This window comes from Hemicordylus capensis, chromosome 2, assembly GCF_027244095.1.
Source record: "Hemicordylus capensis ecotype Gifberg chromosome 2, rHemCap1.1.pri, whole genome shotgun sequence".
NCBI lineage: Eukaryota > Metazoa > Chordata > Lepidosauria > Squamata > Cordylidae > Hemicordylus > Hemicordylus capensis.
Genome location: NC_069658.1, coordinates 376,842,340 through 376,862,377, shown reverse-complemented (window position 1 = coordinate 376,862,377; position 20,038 = coordinate 376,842,340). Strand labels below are relative to the sequence as shown.

The window sequence follows — 20,038 nt, the reverse complement described above, 5'->3', positions numbered from 1 at the left end:
AATAAATAAATAGATTTGCATATGCAAAGTAGCAGCTGTACTTTCCAGTTGACTTGTATTTGCTCTGGAGATCTACCAAAAATAGTTGTGGAAGAAATCTTTGCCTGGCCATTTTTCTTGACATATTAACAGCAGCAATAGAACAACAACAAAAAAACCCATAACTTTTAAATTAAGGCTGAAATTATGTACATACTTATTTGAGAGAAGATCTGATTGAAACAAGGGTGCTTACTTCTAAGTAGGCATGCATTGAATGTAAAGCCAAGAAAGTATTTAAACATTACAATGCACAGCCTGGTAGGTAGGCAGTGATTTACATCAAAAGCAAACTATCCTCCCTTGATGATTAAAAAAACAAAGGTAACATTCCTCAGGGGATTACTGTATTTGTGAAAGTGAAATTCTCCCATTGAGTCTCCTGTGCTACCACTCTTAATCCAAGTCCAGCAGTTAAGCAGAATAGTGACTGCACATCTTGCTCTATAACTCTGCTTCTACAAGGGCTAGAGTTTAGCTTTTTAAAAATTTATTTATTTTTAATGAAAGCTGAAATCCGGGTGAATCTGGCTGGACTAAGCAATCTGGATGAGATACTTAAAATCTGGGTGAAACCCAGAATTCCAGGGGGCATGGCAACTCTAGCCCCAGATCTCTGTCTGAGGATATTATAGTTGCTATAAGAAAATGACTAAGATCAGGGGTTTAGCTATAATTGAGTGGATGGATTCAACAAACCCAGGGGCACCAGCTCCTGAGGGCCTCCAGCTCCACCACTCCCTGTTTTCTTCATTATTTCCCTCTCTCCGAGGGGCCACAAGGGAGAGGGGTGAACACAGGCCCCCTCTCCCCTAGCTACACCCCTGACTCGGATGCAGTTTCTTAAAACAGTTTTAACATTAAAATTGTTAAATCTGCATTATTTGTCCAAAGACAGGAAAACAAAAAACAAATTGCAGGGAAGAATGTGTCCAAAGAGAAGTGCAGGAAGTGCATCAGTAAGGAATGGAATAAACCTAAAGATACGAGTATGTAAATGTGTTATTTGTTTATCTTTCTTAAACTCTGCTTTGTACAGTGAAGATTCCTGCCTGCCTGTATACATACATATGTTCTCTTGAACACTTGGGTAGTCCTGATCTTTTCAAAGGATGCTCTATACCAATTAGAGCCTGGCGATATATACTTCTTACATCCTACTCAGAAACTGGTCCGTGAAAGGGCATGCAGAATAGTGAAATGATCTTGTCTCTGAAGTAATCCTGCAGTTAATGGCTGACAAATATTTTAAGAAACTTATCTGATTGCCTTGCAAATATACTTAGTGCTTTCCCAACCCATTAGGATGTGAATAGGTAGCCAGCTATTCAACTGGCTGCTGTAGCTCTGCTTTTGACAGCGCTGTGAAAAGCTTCTGCTGCTGATTTCTGCCCTTCAAGCTGCTGCACAGGAGCTTGCCAGGCCTGTTTTTTGTTTACTTCCTGGCCAGTTGGTACTCTAGGCAGAATGACTCTATTCTAAATAAAATCTAGGAAAACACAAATGTGAGAAGTCAGACATTCTGTAAATCAAGGCGGCAAAGAGGCTATTTATAATAAGCACAAAAGTGTGGCTTTAACATAGGCCTGAACAACCTGTGACCCAAGAAATTGGACACAGCTTGCCACATATGAGGGACAAGCCTATTAACCTCCTATTAACCTCCTAACAAGCACAATTAACTTCCTATTTTTGCTGCCTGTACGGGACTGCAAAAATGAGGGTTGTCAGACCATGAGGCCATTCATATGCACATGCAAAACCGGGCTAAGGGAGTGCAGCCCGGTTTTGCACACACATGTGAACTGTCAGGATCGGGCCCGATCCTGGTGGCACCATGGCAGCAAACCTGCCTATGGAGCCACCCTTCTAAATGAGGTTAAGGGAAGGAGCATTTCCTTAACCTTGTGGAGTAACATGACAAAGTTTCTCCCACAACAGAGCTTCAGTGTCAGAGAACATATTATGCCTGCCAAATTTATCTCTGCCATTTAGTCATATTTCATGCACAACATGTTTTTTTAGCTAAAGTTTATCCAGCTAGCATCCCGTGTGTGGAAAAGTATGTTGAATGGCAAACCTAGGAACAGAGTGAGAGAAGAAAGCCAACTGAGTGAGACATATTTCAGTTTATTGCATTTAAGTTAACCAAAAGTAAAGCTTAGCTTAGCTGACATTCTATATAGGTGAATCTAAAATAAAATAAAATAAAGTATGATGATAAACACTGAGGCTATTCACACGCGCAGTGGAAACCAGGCTAAGGGAGCCCAGCCCAGTTCCCAATGCATGTGTGAACTGGTGGGAGCTGTGTGGCTCCCACTGGCAAGCCCACCAAATCCCCCCCACCCTTAAACAAGGTTAGCAGAGTAAGCACTCCACTAACGCTGTTGTCTTGACCGTGTGCCGCCGTGGCAACTCACATGGAGACCCCCAACCAGGAGGCTACAACAAGCCTCCTGGCATGGGGGGGGGCTCCCCAGAATGCTCTGCGCACTAGCGGGTGGCATTCTGGGACTTCCGGGGGCCAGGTGGCCCCCGATCCCCACTGCCCCAACTGGCTCTGTAACAGAGCCCGTAATTGTGTGGGCAGCCAATCCAGCCGCACAGGGTGAGCTGCCTGCTTGTCTGCAGGAAGAGCGGGTCAAGCCCACTCTCCCCGTGAAGAACCCTCTTAGGCTCTCCACACTGCTCCTGTGGTGAGCCTCACTGAGTGTGAACGAAAGACCCTCTGTCAGTATATTTAAAGGGTTGTGCCTTCTACAACCCCCCAAAAGTTCTCAAAGTGATCCACATAGCAAAATGAATCAGAAGATAGTCCTCTAAAGGGGCTCTCAGTTTGAAAAGAAACACAAGGAAGATACCACCAACAGTCTTTGGGCTGAATAGGGACAATTGCTTTCGCCTGCTAAAATAAGAAAGCTATCACTCTAAAAGGTGCCGCTTTGTCTACTTAGCAGGGGCAGTTATTCTTGTAGGGCCTGCTCCTGAGGTAGTGAAGTGGGAGAACTGCTTCTAGCATCAGGGTTTCAAATGCTCTGCCACATATATGGAGCTCACCATGATACAGCCCTTTGCATCAGGGCCATATATTTCAATCGCAGGTACGGTTGCCAAATCTAAAGCCAGGGAACAGCCCTTTACCATTAAACCTCCTGCTGCAAAGAGGGGGGAAACAGCTGCTGTAATTCCTGGCCATTCCTGCCCTGCCCTAGGCCCTGTCATCCACCCTCTTCCTGACCCTGTTTTAGAGGGTAGGGGAATTCCTGCCCTGACCCTCTCAGGCACAGGAGGTGGTGAAGGTGGAGGGGGCTGCAGCCCGCTCTATGCAAGTACATTGTTGCTAAGTGGACAGGAGGCCCTGCTGACACAAGCCCACTCTGTGGTGTCTCTCAACTAAGAAACCACCCACTGGCACACACAGGGCTGGATGCAGCACCCTTCACCTCCACTGCCACCTCCCAATGCTGTACAGGAATTCCCCTTCCCTCTCCATTGTCGCCATGCAGGAAGAGGGTGGATAACAGAGCTGAGGAGGGAATGGCTAGGATCCGCCACAACTGCCTTTTCTGTTGCTGCAACAAAAGGTTTAAATATAAACTGTTATCCAGCTGCAGTCCTGGTAACCCTAATCACCGAAGATTAAAACTGGTTGCAACTGGTTGCAAGGTATCTCCTCCTCCACCATGCTGTGACATTTGCATCTCATGTGATTTGCACAAGCAGACCTCTGTGCATACATGCATCAACAACTTTCTTGTTGGCTCAGCCATGTGTCTGCCATGGTGTCCTATACTATGGTTGCTTTTGCAGTGGGGGTGGGGAGCAGCACTCCTATGACTAGCAGAAATTCAACAAATGAAGCAGAAAGAAAACAGAAATTCAACAGGTCAAGTTTTTCTCAGCATTGTGATATAGGGAGAATGCTACCTGTTGATTTTCTATCCTATGCCTGTTAAAGGTGAAGGAGACCTGCCAGGAAAGATAACTGACAAGTCACCTTTGTATGCCCTTGTGATAACAAATGTTGAAGCCCATCCCATCCTGACCAAACCAGGAAATTCTATAGCCCGATGGTCCCAAGTGTGTTTGTCAACCAGGCATACCTTCTCTCGGAGACAGTCCATTATGATAAACTCTGGTTTTTGTGTGATATGAACAGAGCCATAATTAATGAGGGTTGAAATGTGGAATAATATGCTCCATCACTCTTTTGATAATAATATATTACACTTCATTTAGCCCTCATTATCTAGTTGCAACTAAGGGCCCTAACTCTTGAGGGTCCAACAGAGCGCAAACCTTCTTTAGGAAGGCACTGCTGACTACTTACACTTTCATGTCTGATGCAGAGGACATCCCAGCATGGGCTGAATAAGAGCCCAAAGAAAATAATAAACACAAGCATATTACTATTCAGGAAAGGATGCTGAGAGAGAAATCAATAGGATGGGTCTTAAGGGCCCAGAATGTGATCATTAGCAGAGGGATATGGGAAGCCCCCCAGCACAAAGAGGATGTGAGCCTGAGTGGTTGCCATGGTGATGTTAACCACTCCCAGGCCTACCCTTTTATTTTGCAAATATCCGTTTTCCAAGGGTAGTGCTGAAATGTTTGCTGTTTCCTCCCTGCTAATTGCTGAGTAATGTAGTGCTGGCAAGAGGTGTCAGACTGACAGTGGGAACTGGTTTTCTTTATTTATACTCACAAAACAGGCACGGAGGGAGGGGCACTGCTCCTTGGCAGAAAACTGGCTCAAGCACAACATCTGAGTGGGGATGGGATGTAATTCTACCTTCAGGGTAAGGTACTGTAATGAGGAAAGCATTACATATGTGGGGACAGTCTACTCTAGGTAAGGCTGGGACACACAGGAAAATATGTGTAATTTTAATCCAAACTACCTTAGTACTTAGTAAGTAGGCAGTCCTTAGGAAACACTTTGTAAAGATGATCAGTTTGTCAAAGCAGGAGGTGGAAGGGAATTTCTGATCTCAGTACGGGTCAACTGTAGAGCTGGTGTCTAGGGTCAGCATGGCTGGAGCTGCTGGACAATAGCTGAGGGCTCCGAGAAGGGCCCAGGGCTGAGTTTTAAGAGCATATTGTGCCCATCACCTTTGTGTAGTGGTGGCAGAGCAACTCTTGGGACCTCCCACGCTGGAAGGGGTTCATGGAGGGCAGTTTGGTAGGGCTCCCTGGAATCTGGAGCTGGCCTTGGCCAACAGTGAACACAAAAAACCAGAAGCATCCACCAAATGCCATCAAGAAGAAACCAAGATGTTTATAAATATTTATGGATGTCTTACCCCTGCTAACTTGGCAAAGAGGCACCTTTTAACATGGTGATTCTCTTTATTTAGCAAGGGGAGAGTAACTGGCCCTCCAGCACAGTACCTCCAGTGACTGTTGCTGGGGTCTATCTTATGTTTCTTTTTAGATTGTGAGCCCTCTGGGGACAGGGATCCATCTTATTTATTTATTATTTCTCTGTGTAAACTGCCCTGAGCCATTTTTGGAAGGGTGGGATAGAAATTGAATTATTATTATTATTATTATTATTATTATTATTATTATTATTAATAATAATAATAATAAATTACTGAAAGTCCAACACATTTCAGCCAAAAAACGGTCTTCCTCAGGGGCAACTACTTCCTTGAAAACCTTACAAGAGATTTCTGATAAAAAGTGCTGTTCACTAGCTGGAATCCAATTGCCAACAATCCAGTTGGGTTTCAGCTAGTGAAAAGCATTAAAAAAATGTTGTATTGGTTTTTCAATAACTATATAGATCATAGACTGGAAGGACTATCTGTAGCATAGGAAATGGTATTAATACAGTCCTGCCCTATGATAAACCCAAACCCACCCCCACCTCCAATCAAGTCCAAGTACCATAATTCACCAACTGTTAAATGTGCAAAGATTGATAAAGATAATATTAACTAAATCCTAAAGTAGAGGGAAGTTTACCAGGATAAAATAGTTTTTAGTTTGTCTGAGGTGTTTATAAGATCTTTGTCCTGAGAGTCATAGTTCCAATAAAGTTACCATCTGGAATAATACTGTTTGACAGCATATTGTATTTTATCATATTTTAAATTTGTTGACATTTTGTCCTGTAACCTCAGTTGCCAGATCTTAGAAAAACAGGTGTGGATGTGAATATATTCTTGTTCCATTGGTGACAAATATAGAGCCTAGCAGCATCGACAAACAGAAAGAAAAATTATTTTTGTCCTCCAGGCATTAAATTCGGCAGAGGTAGATCCAGTAAGAGATTGATAGGTAGCATAGGAAAATGAATTTGAAGGATGGCAAAGATATGAAAATGGACCCACAGCCAGAGTTTCTCTATGATGGAACACAGCCACCACATTTGCAAAAAGGAACCTTTGCAGGTAGGTGACGCATTGGGGGAAATGGCTTCCAATCTGGCCGGGGTCATATACCATCTTGTAAGAACCTTAAAGGTAAAGTTGTGCCGGCGAGTCGGTGTCGACTCCTGGCGACCACAGAGCCATGAACCTTAAGAGCAAGTTATTTGATAATCAGGGAGGAAGAAGAAAGAGAGTATCATGTCCAAATCTTTCTCCACCTGTCTTCAGGTATGTTTGTATTGAGATCATCTGCCCACTTTAACTGATAGGACAGATTTACATCCCATTTAGAGGCTGTTAGGGTTTCATAGATTTGTGACATCGATCCAGCAGAGGGGTAGTTTTTATCCAAGATTACCTTTTCAAAGAATGTAAGCAAGTGGCTGAGCAGCGGTAGCCTACCTTTAGAATTGATATAATTAGAAAGTTGTAAGTATTCAAACTAAGGAAGGCGAGGACAGTGATTTAAATCTATCAATTGTTATCTGGATAGAAGTTTACCTTTATTATTATTTATTATTTATTTTATTTTACATATTTCTTTACCACCCAAAACTTATGTCTCTGGGCGGTTCACAACAGATAAAAACAGCATTAAAACATTAGTTAAAAACAAAAAGAAATTTAAAACACAACAATTAATTTTTTTTTAAAACAATGCTCTAAAACAACATTGAAAACAATCAAAACAGTATCAGTTAAAAGCCTGGGTGAACAGATGTGTTTTTAAGGACCTTTTAAAAGCTGTCAGAGATGGGGAGGCTCTTATTTCACTAGGGAGCGCATTCCAAAGCCTCAGGGCAGCAACGGAGAAGGCCCGTCCCTGAGTGGCCACCAGACGAGCCGGTGGCAAATGCAGACGGACCTCTCCTGATAGAAATAAAGCTGGTGAAGTTCATGAGACAGTTGTTTTTCCAGACAGTAATTGAGTTTGGACGTTTACCAGGTTCAAACTGAGACTGTCCAAATGAGACTGGTGAGGGAGAGGGAACCAAAATCTCTCTCCATTTGTCCCAGAACCTAAGTAAAGTTGTCAAATATGGGTTTGAGTGTAGTGAAGAGAGTCTATCCTGTGAGGGTTGCCAGAGTGGTACTTCAACTGTGTAAGGGACAGGAGACAAGTCTTTATTTTGAAATTTGACCAATGTTGAAGGTCTGGGTCATGTAATAAGCTGGTAATGTATCTTAGCTGAGTGGCTTCATAATATAGTGTGACGTCTGGAGCCCATAGTCCTCCTCTTTTGATAGACTGGTGTAATATGGTTTTTGTATTCTGGGCTTCTTGTTGCTCCATAAAAAATTATCAATCATTGATTGCCAGATCTTTAGCAGAGAAGTTAGAATATGACACGGGACAGCTCGAAACAGGAATATAATTTTGGGAAGAGTATTCATTTTTATAAACAATTTTTGAAGCCATTATAAATTGAGTGTTTTCCATCTTAGATAATCAAATTTAATAGAGCAGAATAGAGCTGTATGTTTATATACAAGATTGGACTTTCATTGATAGGGATCCAATGCCCAGTGTTTTCCATTTTTTTAGAGCCCAATTGAAGGTAGTGAATGATCGCAGGTGAGTTTTGAAGTCTTCTGAAGTATTGTATGTTATAATGTCTGATTTATTAGGCTTAATTTTAAAACCTGAGGCTTGTTCAAACTTTGTAAGAAGTGAATCCAATTCAAGTAGTGCAGTTATTGGGTTTGATAAAGTATGGTCATCAGCGAAAAGACTAATTTTGTGTTTGGTGGTATCAGTAGAATTACAGGAGAGCTTCAAATTGCTTGGGCCAAAGGTTTGATTGAGAGAGCAAACAAAAGCAGTGAGAGAGGACATCCCTGTCTGCTACCTCTTTGGATTCTGATTAGAGGGGAAGTTAGACCATTTATTTTTATTTGACCTATTGGTGAGGCATACAGTGCTTTGATAGCCAAGAGGAATTTAGGCCCTACATTCATTTTGCTGAGGAGCTGGAGTAAATATATGGAAATATGTGAAAATATCTGTTTCAGATAAAACAGAAGGGGACAGAGTTGAACCACATACAGAGCAGAGAGAATGCTGTGCTATCTGGTCAACGAGATCAAATGGCCAAAAGAACGATAGCACACACCATGTAAGAGATTCAGAGTATAGGTGCTTATATGCCAATGCCAGAAGTCTCTGATCCAAGATGGGTGAGCTGGAGTGCTTGGTTGCTAAGGAAGAAATAGATATAGTGGTTATAACAGAAACATGGTGGAACAGTAAAAACTAGTGGGACACTGTTATCCCTGGATATAAACTCCATAAAAAGGATAGGGAGGGGCGCCTTGGAAGTGTAGTAGCACTGTATGTTAAAGAAGGGATAGAATCTAACAAGCTAGAAAACCTAGGAGGACTGGAGTCCTCTGTGGGTGACAATACAAGGCCAGAAAGGAAGTGTGGTACTAGGGATGTGCTATTGCCCTCCAGAGCAAAATGCTGAAGGTGACTGGGAGTTGCAGAAGGAAATCAGAGAAGCATCAAGGAGAGACAGAGCGGTAATAATGGGTGACTTCAATTACCCACACATAGACTGGGTAAATTCACAGTCAGGTAATGACAAATAGGCCAGATTTCTAGATAGGCTGAATGTGCCCTAGAAAGAAAGTGCCCTAGAACAGTTGGTCGTGGAACCAACCAGAGAGAAGGCAACCTTGGACTTAATCCTGAGTGGCACCTAGGACCTGGAGCAAGATGTCAGTGTGATCAAATTCAGCATACATGCAGGGAGATAATCACCAAGGAAGTCTAACACAGACACTTTGAATTTCAGAAAAGGAAACTTCTCTAAAATGATGAGTTTGGTGAAAAGAAAACTGAAAGGGAAAATCAGGAGAGTCACTTCACTTCACTCCAGAATGCATGGAGTTTACCTGTTAGCCATGCTGGCATCCTCCTGGACTTGATGGTACCTTTCCTCCTTTTTGGTATACATTCTAACTGGGCTTCTAGTATTGTGGTTTTAAGTAAAGTCAAGGAAGCTATAAAGAAGAAGACCTCCTTCAGAAATTGGAAGGCCTGCCCAAATGAAGAGAACAGAAAGGAACATATGCTCTGGCAAAAGAAATGCAAGGTGACATAAAGGAGGTGAAAAGTGAGTTTGAGGAACAGTTAGCTAAAAGCATCAAGGGGAATAACAAAAACTTCTTTAAATAATCAGAAGCAGGAAACCTGCCATGGAGGCAGTTGGATCCTTAGATGCAGGGGTGGAGCCACCATTGGGCAAAAGGGTTCAAAGAAGCCAGGCTGCCAATGGGGAAAGGCCGCCAAGAGAGGCCTGCCCCATGGCTCGGGCTCCATAGGAGCCCAGAGCGAACTCCCCCCTCCCACGCCCAGGCGGCCAAGAGCCCGGGTGAACTCTTTGCTAATTATTTCAGGCAGCTCTGACTGCCCCATAGAACGTTTTTCCCTTCCTCTCCCTCTCTGGAGGGAGAGAAAGGGGGAAACGTCCTAACAGGCAGCTCGACACTGCCTGAAATGATGAGTTGAGAGCTCGTTCAGGCTCTCAGCAGCCTGCTCTGGGCTCCTATGGAGCCTGAGCCATGCCCCCGTGTGCATGACGTCATGCGCACGGGCATATTGGAGGGGGCTGCCGAGTGGGGCTGGACGCAGGCCGCCGCTCGGCTGGCTCCGCACCTGCTTAAATGATGAGGGTGTGAAAGGAATTATTAAGGAAGATACAAAGAATACAAAGAAGCTGAATATGTTATTTGCATCTGTCTTCATGGCAGAAGATACTGAGTGTATACCTGTCCCTGAACCGGGCTTCTCAGGGACCGAGGCGACAAGACATTCCAAATTGTCTGGAAAAATTAAAAATTAACAAATTAACAAAATTAAAAAATTAAAAATTAACAAATTGGTCAGATGGCATCCACCCGAGAGTCCTTAAAGAACTCAAACGTGAGATTGCCAACCTCCTTGCAAAAATATATAACTTGTCCCAACGATCAGGCTCTGTACTGGATTACTGGAAAGTAGCCAATGCAACACCAATTTTCAAAAAGGGATCCAGAGGTGATCCAGGAAATTACAGGTCGGTTAGCTTAATATCTGTTCTGGGCAAATTAATGGAAAGCATTCTCAAGGATAACATTGTAAGGGCTCATAGAAGAACAGGCCCTGCTGAGGGAGAACCAGCATGGCTACTGCAAATTTTGCCTCATCAACCTTTTGGAGTTGTTTGAGAGTGTCAGCAGGTGTGTGGATAAAGGTGATCTGGTTGACATAGTATACCTGGACTTCCAAAAAGCTTTCCAAATGAAAGACTCTTGAGAAAACTCAGAAGTCATGGGATAAGGTGACAGGTTCATGTGTGGATTGCTAACTGGTTGAAGGACAGGAAACAGAGGATAGGTGTAAACGGACAGTTCTCTAAACAAAGAGAAGTAGGATCCCCCAGGGATCTGTACTGGGACCAGTGCTTTTCAATTTATTCATAAATGATCTAGAACAGTGTTTCTCAAACTTTTTGGAGTCAAGGACCGCTAAATTCTTCGTGCAGAGTTTCAAGGACCGCTACATTCTTCATGCGCAGTTTCCCGGACCAGCAGTTAGTAAAGGGGTTTCAAGTCTGTCTATCTGTCTGTCTGTCTGTCTGTCTATCTATCAGACTTCTATACTGCCCAAAACTTGCATCTCTGGGCAGTTTAGAATGAAAATAATATAAGCATTAAAATAATTAAATTTGGAATCTTTTGCAAACATTGAATATTAGGGGTTCTTAACCTTGGGTCCCTCAGTTAAACTCCCATAACCCCCAACAACAATGGCATTTGGCCATTATGGCTCGGGATTATGGGAGTAGAAGTCCACCAACGTCTGGGTACCCAAGGTTGAGAACCCCTGAATCTAAAAGCCTGGGTGAACAAATTTGTCTCCACTATGTCTGGAGTGGAGGTGCTTGTGATTACTCAATGGAGAGGGGATGCTGGGCCATTGGAAAAATTCAAAAGCTACATGGGGCCAATGAAAACAACATACAAGCAAGCCCCACTGATGCAAGAGGGAAACAGTGTTCCCTCTCAAGGCGCCTCGACCACAACAGGCAGCTGGGTTTCAATCAACCAACCTTTGGCTGCAAACAATGAGCATGCAAGAACCAGCAGCCCTTCAAGTGGCGCCCACTGCCATACTTTTCCCTCCATGCCCCCGCATCGCATACAGTTTGAAGCTGTAAAGATAGGGAATAAGATAGCTATAGGAAGATCTCAGCAGCACGTGGAGGCAAGGCACAAGAAGGGTCCCATGCCTCCGTGATACTCTTCCTCTTCCGTGCCATGTGCAAAATTGAGGAAGTGAGTGCCTTGATTTCAGTGGGGGGGGGTTGACTCCCAGTCAGGGACCGGCACTCAACCCTTCGGGGACCGGCAGCGGTCCAGGGACCGGTGGTTGAGAAACACTGATCTAGAAGTTAAAGTAAGCAGTGAGGTGGCCAAATTTGCTGTTGACAACAAACTATTTCGGGTAGTGAAATCCAAAACTGATTGTGAGGAGCTCCAAACGTGGGCAACAAAATGGCAAATGTGGTTCAATGTTGGCAAATGTAAAGTGATACATATTGGAGCAAAAAAACTGGGTTTTTTACTTTAGAATAAAGATGACTGAGGGCAGAGGTCTATAAAATCATGCATGATGTGGAGAAGATTGATAGAGATTTTTTTCTTTCCCTCTCACATAACACTAGAATCAGGGGTCATCCCATGAAACTGACTGCCACAAAATTAAGGACCGACAAAAGGAAGTACTTTTTCACAGAACACATAATCTACTTATGGAATTCTCTGCCACACCACACGATGCATGTGGTGACAGCCAACAGCCTGGATGGCTTTAAGAAGGGTTTGGATAAATTCATGGAGGAGAAGTCTATCAGTGGCTGAGGGCTATAGGCCACCTACAGCCTCAGAGGCAGGATGCCTCTGATTACCAGTTGCAGGAGAGTAACAGCAGGAGCAAGGGCATGCCCTCAGCTCTTGTCTGTGGGTTTCTCAATGGCACCTGGTGGGCCACTGTGTGAAACAGGATGCTGGACTAGGTGAGCCTCGGGCCTGATCCAGTAGGGCTGTTCTTATGTTTCTATGTTTCTTATGCCTCTAATAAAAGGATTATTGACATATTAGTCTGGCAAGATTAATAATGTTAAGAGTTCTACTAAAGTTGTCAAACATATTTCTGTTGGGGATGGAACCAGATTGGTTAATATGAACATACAGGCAAACCTCAGTATCCACGGGCATTCTGTTACACGGGGCAGACCACGGATGCTGAAACTAGGGGTGTGCATGAACAGGTTCAGAGGTGCTTTTACAGGCCTCTGAACCGGTTTGAACCTTCCCGGATTGAGGGTTCAATGGTGGGGGTAGTTGCGGCTTTAAGGGCAGGGAAAGATGCACCCTAACCCTAATCCCTCTGCCCCGTTTCCCATGTCTCCCTAAAAGCTCGTCGGGGTGACAGCGTACCTCCCTGCCGCCCCGCTCCAACATTATCCGGAAGTCACCGGAAGTATAGCTGTGACTGCACGTGTTGTGCACGCCCATGCACCTGATGTGCACATGTGTGTGTAATGCAAGCAGTCACAACTACTACTTCCAGTGACTTCTGGATAACATCAGAGCAGGGCAGCAGGGAGGTATGCTGCCACCTCCGATGGGCTTTAGGGAGATGTGCGCAGGTGGAGGAAATGCAGTGTGTGTGGGGGTAAGTGCATCTTCCCCCAGTCTTAAAGCCACCCATCACCGTTGAACCAGCCCCTACCGGTTCCATGCACATCCCTAGCTGAATCCGCGAATACTGAGGCATTGACTCTATGGGATTGGAGGGAGGGATTAGCTTCCTGGAAACTAGAAAAGGCAAAAAAGGGGGGAAATGTGAAAAAATATATGTGTATGTGGTGGGGGGAGTCCCTTACCATGCTCCCCGGCTGTCTAGCTGTCCAGGAATATGCTCCCCAGGCCAAAATTCCCTGTTCCCCCTCCGGACAAAATAATGGAAAAATGCTTTATTAGATTTTTGGATAATCATGATAACGGTTTTGTTCCAGGATTGGGGTATTATACTTTTTGTGTAAAATAAGTGAAGAGCATTTTTATTAGAAATCTCTTGTAATGTTTCCAAGTAAATAGGTGCACCTGAACTTGGCCAAGAGTGGCTAGATAGTAAAGGAAGGATGGAAAGCATGATAGAGCTCATGATAAGTAGAAATGTAACAATGCTGAGGTTGGTATTGAGTTCCCAATTCCTTATTTGACATGAGTGGCCTTTATAAGGAGCTGAAGTTTATCTGCCACTTCACTCCAAAGTAAACTGAATTCCATATAATATACCTCCATGGCCAGGGATTATTCCCTTTGAGATGCACCAGTATTCATTCAGGCCCAAAGGGTTATTATTCACATCACACTCTATGTGATGCTTCCAGAACAAATTTAGGATTTGCATTCAAAATATATCTTGAGCCACCTCAAATTACAATACTTTTCTCACAAGGGAGATACTGTCCCTTATAAAACATAAAGGTCATACACACAACAAGCTTATCTTTGTCCCAGATGATCCTGGTCGATGTGTGGGCCGTGGTACTCATGTGCCGCCCACACGATCCATGCTGCTCCCGGCAGTGTGGATCTCTGGAGCCCAGTAAAATTAGTCCTGGCCTCCAGGAATCCCTAATGCACTGCGTAAGCAGCGGTGATGCATTTAGGGATTACCCCATGAGTTGGATGCTCTGGGTGCCTGGCTCTGTGCCTACTCGGGCTTGTGCAGCCTGAGCCTACACATGACCCCAAACCTGGGGTAAATGGTATGCTTGTGCCCTTTAACCCAGGTTAAAGCCTGGGGTAAATTCCTTGTCCTCTACTGGAGACAGTGCTGGGATCGGCCCCAATCCTAGTGCTTCACACAAGCAGCCAAACCCAGGCAGGCTGCTCAGGTAGACAACATCATACTGTACTATTATTGTTTCTGGCCAAATTATTTGTTTGTGAGCAAGTCATCTTCAAGGGTGGGCCAGGTATAATACTAGGGAATGTTGCTGGGCTAGATACAACACAGAAGTGTCACCTAGGTGGGTGACAGTCTCACAGTGGAATTGGTGTGTTATTTGAGGTGCCCCAAAGGTTATTCCCTGTAGGATAAGGAAGAGGATGGATGACAGGGGCTGTGCTGGAAATGGTCAGGAATTGTGGCAGCTGGCTTTATTTTATTTGCAGCAGGAGGTTTAACATTAAATGGCTGACTTTAGATCTGACAACCTACTTGTGATTAAAATGCAGGGCCCTGATGCAAAGGGTTGTATGGTGAGCTCCAAATATGCATCAGAGTTTCTGAAACCCTCATGCCCGAAACAGCTCTCCCCCTCAGTTCCATCTCAGGAGTAGGCCCTTTGCAGGAGGGAATGGAGACAATTGTCCCTACTAAATGGACAAAGAGGTACATCTTAAAGTGATGGCTCTCTTATTTTAACAGGGGGGAAACAATTGCCTCTATTCAGCCCAGCAGAGCATCCCTCCAGTGATTGTTGCTGGAGTCTCCCTTGTATTTCTTTTCAGACTGAAAGCCCCTTTGACACAAAGTTAAAGCCTTTGGTGGTAGTATGAATACTCCCTGATGACTGTGAGAAAGCATATTTAAATAATCTCCCTCCACCACCACACTTTTCAATGCTTTTATGCACAAGGGTGGCTCCAGAGGGGGGACAGAAGGAGCAGGAAGGTAACAGCCCGCCATGTGAAGCACTTTCTCCTCTGTAAGCCCAGGAATTTACCCTAGGTTTAACTTGGGACAGGCAGGCAAGTGCCCCTCCAGACAAGTAGTTTGCTCTCCACCTGCCCTACACTATTTCTGTTTCAGAAATCTCATATGTGGGACACAACTCACCCACCCATACATGCATTTATTTACTTATCATATTTTTATATGATAAAAATAATATAAAATGTGCACCGGATATGTGCATCTCTAAGTGGTGTACAGAGTTAAAACACAACAAGGCGCTTCACACAACGTGTGTGAAGCGCCTGATGGGATTCTGCACGGAGAGTGGACTTAGCCCATGCGCCCTGCAGACAAGCAGCTGCTTGTAGCTGGGCAGCTGGATCGGCTGCCCACATAGCTGCAGGCTCCATCATTGAACCGGCGGGGGCTGCAGGGATCAGGGGCTGCATGGTACCCGGGAGTCCCAGGATGCCCTGTGCAAGTGCTCAGGGTATCCTGGAGAGACCCCCAAGCCCGGGAGGCTGCTTGTAGCCTCCCGGTGGGGCTCTCCTTGTGTGTTGCCGTGGTGTGGAGTCGCGCCACAGCAGCACACAAGCAACCAAACAAGGTACTTTAGGTGGTTTGCTGCCAGGAGCTGCATGGCTCCTGTGGCAGCAGACCACCAGGAGAAATCGGGCTAGGCTCCCTTAGCCCAATTTCTCCTGGTTGTGTGAATAGCTTCAACAAATGTTAAACAGAATAAAAACAGTTACAATTTCACAAGATAAAGAAAGACAATAAAAATAATCTCATAAGATTAAATAAACCATATTAAATAGTTTAAAATTAATTTCAGTTAATAGCCTGAGAAAACAGGTGCGTCAAGGTTCTTCCTAAAAGCAAACAGAGAAGGAGATGCTCTTATTTAAACAGAGCGCATATTCCAAAGCCTCGGGGCAGCCACAGAGAAGGCCCGGCCCCAAGTTGCCACAAAACAATAGAGCAGCAACCATAACTGAACTTCTTTAGATGATCTTAATAGGTAGCAGGGTTCATAACAAAGAAGGCACTCTCTTAAGTACCCTGGACCCAAGCCATTGAAGGCTTTATAGGTAATAACCAGCCCCTTAATAATGTTGCCCCTTCTGTGCCCCCACCCATTAATTCCCCCCCCCCCCGGATGCTGCTGCTGTTTATGCAGCATTTTCTTACAGGCAGAAGGGTTACCTTCAAGTTTTCTCTTACAGGCAGAAGGGTTACCTTCAAGTTTTCTCTGACTGTATGACAGCAGTAACCGCTAAAAATGTTTCTGTCTTCTAGCATTCCTAGAAAAATGTCAGCTGGAAATAATGAATTCCTCTAATGCTATTCTTCAGGTAAAACCCCACACTTTAATCTTCTGAATCCACATAGGAGTAACTAAAATGGAGGCCACTGAAGCACCAAAATTAGCTTAAGCACCATTGCTGTATGAAAAATTAAGAGTAAAAGGAGAGGTTAGCTTGGATTATCCGTGTATGTAGGTCACAGTGACTCAAAGCAATGCAGCGCTGGCAATGCCCAAGCAAGAGTAAACCTCTTCAAACATGCTGAATACAAAATCCTGGTGTTCATTTTAACACAAGAGACTGAAAAGTTGGTAACAAAACTATTGTATTCCTATTATTATTTCTTTGCCCTTCTCACAGAGGCACTACCAATGTACTATTTCTCTCCCCCCCCGCACTTTTGCTTAATCTCTTACCCAGGGGCCAGCAACAGCAGGACCCTACAATTGAAGGGGGGGGGCAAATGTCCCTGGGCCCCCCCGAGGGAGGGGGACCCACCAACTGAGTGTCAGCTTTTTGCCCTTCACTCTTCTTCTCCTGCCTCTACAAAGAAGACAGCTGGGAGGTGGGGGAGGACAGAGGCCCCTCTTCACTTGTTGTCCTAGGGCCCACTCCAACCTTGCTAGCCTGATGAAAAGTTATGGGGAACTTGAAAGCTTGCTCACTTGTGACGTTTCAGTTGCTTCCAATAAAAACATTGTTGTGCTTTGTCCTGTGAGGATTCTGCCCCCCCACCCCCGCCGCTTAATGGCCCAACATGGCTATCTACAATATTGGGGGAAACAGTGAATCACCTCAGACATGGGCACGTTTTTGTTGTCACAGGCATATCTTCCATCTCGAAAAGTAGAATCTCTTTTCCAGCACTAGTGCAACCACAGCTGTGATGCACAATAGCAGAACAGCCCACCCCCGGTTGGAGGCAAGGGAATAGGTTTGACTAGCAACTGAAAACTGTTAAGATTGATGATGAAATCATGGCTGTTGAAAGTTCTTTGTTTATGGATTTCAGGAAGACTGGTTAGACCTCAGGTCTTAGCTGTTCCTGTCTCAGCCCAGCCTCCTCCATCACAAAATACCCTCATTCATCAAATGCAGAAGGAGCTTGACATTGTATACAAAAGGCTCCTCTTCCTGACTTCCCAGGCTTGGCTGCCCTCCATGTTACCAAAATGCAATTCAGACCCTTCTCTGTGGATATAGAAAGAAAATAACTCCGAGCCAGCTTCAGCTGCTCATCTCACCAGGCACTCATTATATTTATATATTATATCACCATCATTCATTCTTTGTATTATGTAATTATCATCCATCAATTGTCCCTGAATCCCATTCAAAATCCATCCTCTCTGGCTTCTATAATGACAGAAAGAGCCAATAAATATTGGTGATAAACTCTTGTGGTTTATCGGAGGACTTTTGATGTTAATAGATCCAGTCTGCTGTCTCAGTTCTGTGATTATCTGAGTCTCTGCTTATACTATATATGAAAAGACCATGAGTAGGAATTCTTTCATCCTAGTCAGTCACCAACAGCTCAGACTCCATCAAGATATATGCGAAGTTCGGGGTTTCCCCCCCTAATATACATCATTTTACACTTGCTTACATTGAACTGCATTTACCATTTTGTTGCCCACTTCCACAGTTTGGAGAGATCCTTTGGGAGCTTCTCACAATCTGCTTTGGATTTCACTATCCTAAATACTTTAGTGTCATCTGCAAATTTGATGGCTCCCTGTCCCCAAAGGACTCGCAATCTAAAAGAAAAATATGATAGACACCAGCAACAGTCACTGGAGGTACTGTGCTGGGGGAGGATAGGGCCAGTTACTCTCCCCCTGCTAAATAAAGATAATCACCACGTTAAAAAGGTACCTCTTTGCCAAGTTAGCAGGGAAATAAATGATCTAGAAATTGGGGTAAGCAATGAAGTGGCCAGATTTGCAGATGTCAACTGAATCACCTTTATCCATATGTCTGCTGACACTCTCAAAGAACTCCAAAAGGTTAGTGAGGCAAGGCTTGCAAAAGCCCTGCTGGTTCTCCTTCAGCCAGGCCTGTTCTATATGTTCAACAATTTTGTCCTTAAGGATGCTTTCCATCAATTTACCCAGCACAGAAATTAAGCTAGCTGGCTTGTAGTTTCCCAGACCCACCTGGATCCCTTTTTGAAAATTGGAGTTGCATTAGTTACTTTCCAGTCCTCTGATGCAGAGTCTGATTGAAGGGACAAGTTACATACTTTTGCTAGAAGCTCAGCAACTTCACATTAGAGTTCGTTCAGAACTCTTGGGTGGATGCCATCTGGCCCTGGCGATTTGTTTATTTTTAGTTGTACATGAACACCCTCTCTCACCTCAAATTGTCCCTGTTCTTCAGCCTCCAAACCTGAGAATGGTCCCAGTTCTTCAACCTCCAAGCCTAAAGTTCCGGAGCAAGTACAGTATATGGTCAGTATCCTCTGCTGTGAAGACAGATGACAAGAACTCATTCAGCTTCTCTGCAATCTCCTTATCTTCAATAATCCCTTTCACTCACCCCCTCATCATCTAAAGGTCCAACCACCTCCCTGGCAGGTTTTCATTCATTCATTCATTCATTCATTCATTCATTCAATTTCTATACCAAACTTCCAAAAATGGCTCAGGGTGGTTTACACAGAGAAATGATAAATAAGATGGACCCCTGTCCCCAAAGGGCTCGCAATCTAAAAAGAAACATAAGATAGACCCCAGCAACAGTCACTGGAGGTACTGTGCTGGGGGTGGATAGGGCCAGTTACTCTCCCCCTGCTAAATAAAGAGAATCACCACGTTAAAAAGGTGCCTCTTTGCCAAGTTAGCAGGGGATTTAAAGAAGTTTTTGTAATTCCCCTTGAGACTTCTAGCTATATGCTCCTCAAACTCTCTCTTTGCATCTGTGTTGGACTTCCTTGGCAGTGCTCCATTCGCATATAAGCCAGGAGTGGCCAGTGCAGGAGGAGCGGTGAGAGGCACTTTTAAGCACAAACTAATTGGTGCTTACCTTTGCTCTGGTTACAGCTGCAAACTACTCTGAGCAGCAACGCACTGCCCGGCACTCCCTGCGGTGGTGGATTGGCTCTGCCACTCACTTGGCCACCAATGGGGGATGGGCTCCACGGAAGCCATTTGACTGGCGCAGCCGATCCGCTGCCACAGGGTGTGCTGGGCAGCATGCTGTTGCTCGGAGTAGTTTGCAGCTGCAGCCAGAGTGGAGGTAAGCACCTATTAATTTGTACTTAAAGGTGCCTCTTGCTGCTGCCCTGGCAGCGCCTACACTGAGCACTCCTGACATAAGCTGAATTATATCACACTATGGTCACTGTTCGCCAATAGTTCTACAAGTCTGACATCTTGCACCAAGTCCTTGGCACCACTCAGGATTGAGTCCAAGGTTGCCTTCTCTCTGGTTGGTTCTGCAACCAACTGTTCTAAGGCACAGTCATATAGCATGTCTAGAAATTTGGCCTCTCTTCCAATACCTGCACATGAATTTGCCCAGTCTATGAGAGGATAATTGAACTCACCACCCATTATTACAGCTGTTTC

At 44.5% G+C, this 20,038-nt stretch overlaps 1 protein-coding gene across 19 annotated transcripts in view; it reads left to right on the top strand.

Annotated features, from left to right (window-relative positions):
• Positions 1–2,823: 2,823 nt before the first annotated feature.
• The window catches only part of FABP6 (fatty acid binding protein 6), a 42,676-nt gene continuing 25,461 nt past the window's right edge, over positions 2,824–20,038 (top strand). For 3 of the 19 annotated variants that reach the window (XR_008314552.1, XR_008314550.1, XM_053288277.1), the window contains exons 1-4: positions 4,267–4,841; positions 6,286–6,440; positions 7,966–7,995; positions 9,218–9,352. The gene's annotated coding sequence lies outside the window, so the exon portion shown is untranslated. Of the gene's footprint in view, positions 3,144–4,266; positions 4,895–6,285; positions 6,441–7,965; positions 7,996–9,217; positions 9,353–16,467; positions 16,515–18,848; positions 18,920–20,038 lie in introns of those variants that run through there. The other 16 variants (XR_008314553.1, XM_053288279.1, XR_008314551.1 and 13 more) reach the window with 13 other exon arrangements.